This window comes from Suricata suricatta, chromosome 8 (assembly GCF_006229205.1).
Source record: "Suricata suricatta isolate VVHF042 chromosome 8, meerkat_22Aug2017_6uvM2_HiC, whole genome shotgun sequence".
Taxonomy (NCBI): domain Eukaryota; kingdom Metazoa; phylum Chordata; class Mammalia; order Carnivora; family Herpestidae; genus Suricata; species Suricata suricatta.
Window position 1 is genome coordinate 38,517,393 of NC_043707.1, and position 9,937 is coordinate 38,527,329.

At 43.1% G+C, this 9,937-nt stretch overlaps 1 protein-coding gene across 2 annotated transcripts in view; it reads right to left on the bottom strand.

The window, feature by feature from the left end:
* Positions 1-9,937, bottom strand: part of LOC115300163 (cornifin-B) — a 38,224-nt gene that overhangs the window by 3,626 nt on the left and 24,661 nt on the right. The window contains exon 1 of one of the 2 annotated variants that reach the window (XM_029949792.1): positions 90-121. The exons of the other annotated variant lie outside the window; for it this stretch is intronic. The gene's annotated coding sequence lies outside the window, so the exon portion shown is untranslated. Of the gene's footprint in view, positions 1-89; positions 122-9,937 lie in introns of those variants that run through there. 2 annotated transcript variants of the gene reach the window in all.

The window sequence follows — 9,937 nt, forward strand, 5'->3', positions numbered from 1 at the left end:
CCATCCCTCTTAAACATGTGTGCCTTTGTCCATATTCCAATAATCAAAAAATAAACATGAATTTCAAATGGTTCCAATAAGAGACTCACCTGGTACACAGAGAACGGGTTGTCTGGTTGCTCTGATCTGATGTGAAGTCAGCGGCAAGCTGGCTTTTTATAGGATGATTGTGCCCTGCCTCAAGGAAACAGAATCACCCCAGGCCCCCTCTGTTTTCATTCCTCACCTGTCAAACATGATTCACTCTACTCCCCTCAATTACCAGTTGGCTCAGCTTTTGTGATGAAAACCACCCACTTGATAGTTTTTGGCACTGGCTGTGTGACCATGATGTCACTGGTACCTAATTCCCAGTGCCAACCTCTCCCTCAGACCCAGGCATAGGGTTTGTGTTGGGGGAGGGGTGATCCACAGGCTTCCTAGATGGTTTAATGAGTTAACCTTGGAGGAAGATCTGAGTTCTTTTTGTGGCCTTGCTACCTTCTTTCTCTTGCTTCTATTCTGTGGGATAACATACATTTGGGCACATGAACATGTGGGATAGGGGTGCAGAGGAGCTGACGTAGGCACCAGTTGTCTTATAAAGGTAGATGCCAGAGGTCACTGATTGACTTAGGACAGACTTCTTGTATGCGGGTTCAATACACTTTTCCCGTCTTTCTCCTAACTCCACTGAACTACACATATTCAGATTACTTAATTATCACCCCCCCCAACCCCACCTCTTCCTGACTGGTTGCTAATCTGGGTAAACCTGCTTTGCCTTCACCAACCACACCTTCACCCCTCTCCTACTTCAGAGATTTTCATGGGCTAATTCCTCTTCTGGGATAACCTTTTCCCTCCTCCCCACCCAGCCTTCTAGCCCTGGCCCTTCCTTTCTAACCTAGTTGCATACCACCTACCACCCACCACCCACCAAAAACCTGGAAGTCTCTTCTAACTACCGTAGCCTCTAAGAGCCCTCTTCCACTCTTTCTTTGCCACTTTCAGTTCCAGCCCTGACACCTGGAGGTCTTGTTGGCTGCAATGCTTTCCTCCTCTCTTGGCTCTGTATCACCTGGGGGCTCTCCCAGCATCAAAGCTTCAAATAACAGCTCTTTCATAGTGATCATTTTTTCCACATTCATTTAACAAATATTAATGGAGACCCTAGTATATGCCAAGCATGTCTGATTCTGGGAGCTATCCAAGTGTGAAGGTTCTTCCCCTCAACAGACTGGGAGATTCCTAGCACCAGAGACACATCCTACTTCAGAGCCACTAGTTTAATGGCTATACTCTTCAAGTGATGATTGGGGAATTTGAGGCTACAAGAGGAAATAACTCCCCCAAAGTGAAATAACAATCCCCACAAGAAAATTAATTCTACATTGAAATTCTGTGTTCTTTGCCTTAGCCCCTCCCTACTCCTAATGCCTATACAGGAAATTAAGCCCAGGCAGGGAAATGATTACAGGTGGGAAGGATAACTTAGATTTCCTGGCTTGCAACTGGGTCCACTCAGTCCTGGGAGAGCTTTATGTGACAAGCAAGGTAATGAGAAAAAAAAGAGCCTTGTTTTGGGTAAATCTTTAATCTTTGCTAAGATGAATCCTCTTAGGTAGGAATAAAGCTGCTTAATGTTTGAAGTGGCCTTGGGATTAACAGTAGTATTTCTAGCTCTGATGAAAATAGGAGGGGCATGAATTAGCATAGGTGGAAATAAGGGATTCTTCCAACGTATCATCACTCAGTGAAGAAGGTCTGAGAGAGGAAGGGAAAAGCTAAAATGCCTGTTTTGTGCCAGAGTTGCTTTCATTTTGGAGAAGACCCCAGAATGGCATGGTGACAGAATCCAAGTCCCCTGACTAGTAGTGACACTGAGGTTGGCAGTATGTGAGCAACCTCTGAGCTCCTGCCCCAGTATACCTTCCCTCAATGATGGTCAGATTCTCCAGATTCTCCTTGCCATGGAACTTCTCTTTTCTGGGAACACAAGAACAGGGATCCCCAAGGTCTCTACACCAGCAACTTCCTGTGATCAACATATCATGAAACTGAAGTCACTGGTTCAATGCTGTCCTCAAAACACATCTGTTACTAGGTGTGGCCTTTGGAAAATCCAAATCATCCTTAGAATCCAGGTGTATGGATAGCTCTGCTTCCTCATTCCCCTCCCCTGCCCCCAAACATAAACCTAAATGCTGATTCTAGCTGGGCCTCTTCTAGTGAACTTGAGTCCTGGGTCAGCCTCTCACTGTCTTCATGGCCATTAGTGCACCTCCCTCCTCACAACGTGCCTGTTGTGTAGGAGCTACTTGGCAAGCTGGCGATTATAAAATGTGTGAATGAATGAATAAATGAATGAGTGAATGAATGAGTGAATGGCGTTATTTATAAAGAAAGGCTCAGAGACTGCTGGGAAGTTCCTTGTCTTTGGGGGGTAAGCTGGGAAGAGGAAGAAGGGCTCAGCGAAGGACAGATGGCACTGCCACTGCCTTCCCCGTGCATCTGCTCACTGTCAGCCAGTCTAGTGACCATCTCCCTCTGAGCTGGTGTCAGTGCCATGGCCACAGCTGAGCTCCAAGCCTCTCACCTCACTCTGCATCTCTTCCAGGCTTGGACTAGGTCCCTCTCTTCACCCAAACCTGCTCTCAGGAGCCCCTGACAGGAGGAGCTCCAGGCGGAACGTGCTGCTCTACCTGGTAGGATCTTTAGCAAGAGGAGCCTGCTTTTTACTCCTCAGTCCTGTAGGGTCACCCAGCTTATCTCAGGTCCTGGAGGATCTGAACCAAGCTCTGCAGCTGGAATACCCTTTACCTTCCCTGGGCCTTGGCCCTGGATACCAAGGAATTTTTCTGTCACCTGATACCTTGCCCAGGTTGGACTCTCCTACCTACTGTAGCCTGTGTTTCCTTCAGTCCACTCAATGTTGCTCTGGCTCTAGTTTCTGGAACTTTCTGTGATCCCCAACATTATCCTCCCTGTATTTTTTATCTGAGGCTCATTCAGTGGTTAGGGCTAAATTTGTTCACTCCTTCAGAGAAGCTCTGTTTCATTATCAGTGTGGAGTTAGCAGGTGAATCTGGTCCCACAAATGAACCCACATAAAGAAAGGGGGAAACAGTGTCTTCCAGTGAGAAGTACATCTCCCATGATTTCACAGCAGGCCCTCCTTGAACACAGGGGGCTGCTGCTCTTCATACATCAAAACCTGGCTCCCATCTGGACCAGTTGCGAGAAGGTCCTTTAGCTCTGAGCATGCCTGTCTCATCATGCATTTGCAGAGTAGGGAAGGTGGTAGCTCTGAGCCTTGTCAGTGATTAGGCCCTTTTCTGCTTATGTCACTCCCTCCTCCTGGGCTTCCCCAAGGCTCAGAGCATGCAGAAAATGTCATGCAGAATTCCAATTCTAGTCATTTTACCATGAGGGCCTTGTTTAAGACACACTAACACCTGGAAGCAAGCGGCAGTAAGAGACCCTCCCCCATCCCTTTGAAGAGGTAGGGACACCATTTCAGGCCGTGATGGTTTTAAAGAAGTCCCCATAGCACACGGGGTCCTCCATTTGAAAAAAGAGAAGGAAACTGAGGAAGAGACACCAGATCCCAGGCATTTAGAAACCTCTTGAAGAAATTGGTCCAGCAGGCAGGAGACATGAAGTTTGCAGGGATGGGTGCTTAGTCTAGAGGGACAGGAGTCCTAGCCCTGGAGAGCCTCCACCCTGGTCCTGGTCCTGGTCCAAGAGAGGGAAAGGGACACATGGGGAGGGAGGGGACCCATTCCAGGCCTCTCAACTGGTTTAGTAGCAGAATCAGACCAGAGCCTGGGATGCCTGCTTGCCTCTCTACCCCTTAAGAGCATGTTACCTAAACTTTCTGCCCTTTGATGTTCCTATATTTAAAATGGGGACATTAAGGTGTAATTTCACAAGAGTGTTGTAAAGATGAAATGAAATGATGCTTCAAATATTCTTAGGATGAATGGACTAAAAATGTGGATGCTAATTCCTCTTCTTTCACTAGAAATCAGGTGACACTTCCTCCTTTGGTGTGTGTGTGTGTTTTTCTTTTTCTGCTCTGTGTATGCATGTGAGTCTGCATGTGGATCTCTGTGTGTGTGAGGACCCAGTCTCCAGGCACCTCTCACCCATGGAGCACTATGCTTGGGCTTTCCAGTTGCTTTATCTCCCTTGTTTATTCCCACTGAACTTTCAGGTATACAATGTTTTGATTGCCCAGTTCAGACATTATATGAGCTGGGGTGCAGGGGGTGGATAAAGGCGTTGGAGATTTTGCAATGACCTGGGCATACCCTAGGTAAGGAAAGTAGGCAGAAAAACATTAAGGAACACTCCCAGAAGTCAAAAGGTAGGAGGTGGCAAGATATGGTCCCTTAACAACTCTGCTATATTGGTTCTCAACACTAATGGGTCATACTATAAGCTAGAGAACCATATTCAGGACAAACACTGACTGGGTTCTGATGTCCTCCCACAACTGAACTGACCAATTACCCATCTGTTGTCTATTTGAGATGGAGTTTCTCTGGCTATGGATGATCAAAGACACAGATATATTTTCTTGTTGAGTGTATCAAGTTTTAGAATGAAATCTCAGGTGGTTCAGAATAATGTCCTAGGTGAGCCTCCCACCTACCACTCATTGCCCCTAGGGCTGTTGAAGGGCACTGACAGCCTCATGGCAAACATTTTCCACACACAGTCCAAAACCCCATTGGAAGTGACCACTGTTTGTAATTGCCTGTCTCTTTTGTTTGTTCAGCATTGTCCCCTATCCACTTCTGAAAGCAAGCACCTCCAGTGTGCAAAGTACATTTTATTTTTTTTAATAGTTTATTGTCAAATTGGTTTCCATATAACACCCAGTGCTTCTCCCCACAAGTGCCCCCCACCATGACCATGGTCAAAGTACATTTTAAAATCTATACTTATAGATCACAAGTTTGGAAACATAAAATTCTCGGTGCAAATTCTGACCCTGCTCCTTACTAGTTGTGTGTGGATGATATTGAAAAAATTTCTTAATAATAATAGCTGCCATTTGATTGGCACCTACAAAATTTTGTTTTCAGCCCTTGACACTAATCCTAACAATAGCATTGCTCCAAACAGGTCATTTAACCCATTCTACAGGCATAGAAGCCAAAGCACAAAGAATAGTCACCTACACCCAGTTTACATGGTGAATGGGTGACAGGGACAAGATACAAATCCAGTGCTGAGGTGTAGGAATCTCAGTTGATCTTACCTGTAAGTTAGGAATGATAATATTTACTTCCAGGGCTGTTATTAAATGAGATTACATATGCAAAGCAACTACTAGAGTGACTAGAGCATAGTGTATGGGTACTGGATAGCACATGTGTTTCTTCTCCTTAGGGTCATTGGAGTTATTGGAAATTCATCTTCAGTGACTCAGAACATTCTATAATTTTCTTGATTTGTGAAATAGTCAATTAGTCATTTATTTAACACATATTTGCTGAATCACAACCAAATGTCAAGCATGAAGACCCAGCCTTTATGGTGTCTAGTGGAGGAATAGGCAGCCTTCTGTGAGCTTCTGAGACCCAATACCCATTGGTGAAGGGTGTTTCCCCAACTGTCCCAAGCATAAGAGTCACTTGGGATGCGTGTTAAAAGTATAGCTACAACTTCATTATCCTAATGACATAGAAATAGCTAGGGGAGACCTGGGGGTCTGTATTTCTAAAGTGTTTATCAGGTAGTTCTTATGATAAAATAAGTAAATGTTAGATTCTAAACCCAATGGCTTTTCTTCCTTGATTGTAATGGACATCTTCTGGTATCTTTAAAAAAATATCCCTACATGGGCTACACTTTAGTTCTAACCAGTTGGTTTTTAACAAGTCCTCAGAGTTGAAAAGTCATTGATGATGAAAAGTCATCAGAGTTGAAATTCACTGCTCTAACAGAAAAGCTATTCCCTATTCCCTGAATCCAAATAGCCCCAGTGCCCTGTGGAAAGGAGGTGAGGTAGGTGCTGAGCACATATTGATGTTGATACAACTAGATGCTGGTGGGTGTGAGTATTTAACCTGAGGACACTGGGAGCCTTGGGAAGCAATTAAGTCTCATTGAAGGAAGGCTAAATACTTCCGCACGTCCTTGAACCCAACCCTCCCTTCAAAGAATCATCAAAGGACAAGGCTCTGGTTCTCTTGGCCAGGCATGTCCTGGAGACAATGGCTTGGAGCTAGTAAATTATCCCATGTCATCTGCTGGACAGAATCACACACATGGTTTGGAGACATTTTGCTGGTGTAGGCAGATGGAGAGGGGGAGGCAAATCTTTACAGGTATACCTCGCTTTTGAAAACTTCACATTATAGCGTATTTTTTTTAAACCAAAGACTTACCTTAGTCTTCATTTTTGCTAACCAAAAAGAAAGAATATTGTCATACTTACAAAAGAAAAGGTAAAAAGTGAAAATAGTGTTAGGTTCTTCTTTTGCAGCAAGCCCTTATAGAGGCAGCACACCCTCTGAACCTCAAAAGTGGCCCCACCAAACTCGTTGCCTGGGAACAGAGCCAGATGCCTGGGTCGGAAGTGCATCAGTTATTGGAAACTCATCTCTAGTGACTCAGAACATTCCATAATTTTCTTGTGGAGAATTCTTATAGGAAATTAAAGTTATTTCACAATTGTCTGTGAGCATCTGTGCTTTATCTCCATTTAGCTTGTACATCCTTTAGCAGGATGTGTCCTAAAGTATCACAAAATGTCCTAAGAGAGGTTGTGTTTTGGGTCTAGAATGCTAAAAAATTTCCCACATTAAATTAATAGTCATTGCTTCTTTGCTTTATGCCATTTTACTGAAGTTTTCATGGGAATGCACTACTTTCAGATAGTGGGAGAGACATGTACCTCTAACCATCTTAGGTTTTTAGCTCAGACCCTTTAAAAAATGACAGATTAACAAGATAAAAAACAAACAAACAAGCAGCTTACTAATTTGTGCAGCACACATCTCCAGGGAAAAACCTAAAACAAAGAGTAAGTCAACGCCATGGCCCAGGACCGCAGTTTGTAAAGCATCTTCAACGAAGAACAATACATTTGTAGATAAATGACAGAACAGGCTTCCCAGGGCAGAAAACTGTGGGAAGGTAAGTATATGAGTGGAAGCTGAAGGGGGGAGGTTTGTTTGCAGAGTCCTCTGTGGCCCTCTATGGTATAGTTGGAATCTGTTTCCAGTAGAAGGAGAATTTAGACTGTCTCTCGCAGAAAACAGGGAACTTTCATGTGTTTGCTGTTTCTTAATTGTCTTCAGCTCAAAATAGTTCTTATGTCAAAGAGGCATACTTAGGGGTGACACATTCTTATTTCCTTCAGTGGATTAAAGGACAGTGCTTCCTACCTCCAAGAAGTTTCAAACAATGCCAAATTATGAGTTTTGGAGTCCCAAAGTGCTAAATATTGTAGCTTTCTTTCCTCCTCCCTTCTCTGATCAATCAAAATAATCATTTTTCAAACTCAACTAAAATGCACAGTTGTCACCTCTTTTTAGGTGTTTTGATCCAGACCACAAATCTAAAATGGTTCATGGTATCTGACCTTACTTCACTGCCTATTCACCCATATGTTCATTCTCTCACGTTCTGGGTTTCGCCCCTGCCTCAAACATGTGCACCCTGTTTACTGGGAGGACACCACATCCACGTTTATGGGTGTATAAAGGGAGAAGTAGGGGACAGGACCCACAGAAATGCAAAAGCCCAAAAGACTGCTAGATCCACCTAATTTTAAGGCAGGAAGAAGGCATCCCACCTGACCTCACTTTGTGGGTAAAGGCCAAGGTGGAAGAACTTGGCCCAGGTCACACAGATCCATTAGTAGCAGAGTAGAGCTATAGCCCACAACCTTCCCCCCCAGTACAGAATTACTATTTTCCCCAGACCACAATTATAATTAACACATACTACTGAGCTGTGAAAAGAATTCCATATGCTTACTCTCCAGACAGAGGAGTGTCTTTAGGCTAATGCTTTGGTGGCTACATTTCCCAGCTATAAACAATAATAAGATCAATAATTCATTGAGCATATACTGGATATGCCAGGATAGACATTATCACCAATCCTCACAAAAATCCTGTGAATACTTGTTATTAACCATTATAGCTTTACACAGAAGGATAAGGCTCGGGATCTAAGTGACTGGATGCAATCACACAGCTAGGAAATGGAGACATTGGGATTTAAGTCTGTTCAGTCCTGACTATAGAAGCCTGCTTCTTTCTCAAAGGAATGGAGTGTCAGAAGAGCGCCTACGTGGACATCCAGTCTTGGTCACTTTGCCTCCAAGGGGCTCCTGAAAGAGGAGGGGGCAAGGAATACGAGCTGGGTTTGCGACTGTCCAGTTGTGCAGCTGGATCAGGTGGGGCTTTGTTCTGTCTCAGGGGTGGAGAGAATTTTCCAATCAAGTGGAATGGTGAGAAGTTGGGAAAGAAGGAGGAGACGGGTGTGAGTTCCTCCCCTACTGCAGCATTTAGAGGTTTTCTAAGTATCCTTTCCTTTCCTCAGAAGAGCAGAAATGTTCTTCCAATCTCACTGACTTGTGAATGGGGTTTGAAGACAGACGGGGTGGGAAATCACAGGGAGAAAAGTCATCATTTGTCAGGTCAAGTCAGGGTGGAAATAGCGCTTAAGTACTTTTAAAATTTATATAACCTAGAAAGTTTCTGGAAGTACAATGTTATATAGGAAAATGCACACAGCTCAATGAATTTTCACAAAGTGACCAAACACGTCTATCCAGCACTCAAAGAGAGACACAGACAGAATGCGACCAGTCCCTGGAGCCTTCTTATCTCACCTTCCGGTTGTCTGACCCTGCATAAATATGTTCTCTTACTATCTGCTTCCTTTCCCTCAGGAATGTGCTTATGAGGCTTATCTATGTTCTGTAGTGAAACATGTCCGGTTTCATTGCTGTGTAGTGTCTCATTGTTTGAACATACTGCAGTTAACTTATCCATACTTACATTAATGAATATTTAAGATAGTTTCAGCTTGAGGTTATCCCAAGTCCGGCTCCAATGAACGTTTTCATCTATGTGTTTTACAATCATATGTATATATTTGTTTTGTATATACATTAAAGAGTGAACTTGCTGGGATAGGGATACGACTCTGATTCAAATACTATCTGATAGTTTTGCGGAGTGGCTCTCCAACTTCTAACCTCATCAGCAATGCAGGAGACATCCTATTTACTTGCCCCCTCTCTTACACCTGGCATCTTCAGTGCCTTAATTTTTTCCAGGATGTTGGCTTACACACTGGCATCACACTTTCATCCTAATCTGAATATCTTAGCAACTTTTTATATGTTTATTGATTATGTTGACATTCTCTTTCATGAAGTTTTTTCATCTTTATCCATTTCCCCAGGAGGTTGTCTGTACTTTTTATTGACTTTAGGAGTCCTTTATGTATTTTGAATATAATACTTTATCTGTAGCATGTACATATCATACATATGTATTTATATACATGGTCACACATGCATATAGATATACATGTATATATACATGTGTGTGTGTTTATGTAAAATTCACCCAGTCTATGTCTTTGTGTCTTTAATAGTATCTTTTGTTGAACAGAGTTTTTTACTTTTAATGTATTAATTATTTTCTACAAAGCACTTTTTTGGTATTTAGGAAATCTTTGCCTACTCCAAAATCAGTAAGACTTACTTTTGTGCTTTCTTTTAACATTTTTTGTTTTTATAGTTCATTTATTCTTTTTTCTTCTCTCCATAATATTTTACTGTCAGATTGTTTTCCATACAACACTCAGTGCTCTTCCCCTTAAGTGCCCTCCACCATCACCACCACCTCTTTTCCCCCCTCCCCCTTCACCCTCAACCCTCAGTTCATTCTCAGCATTCAATAGTCTCTCAAGTTTT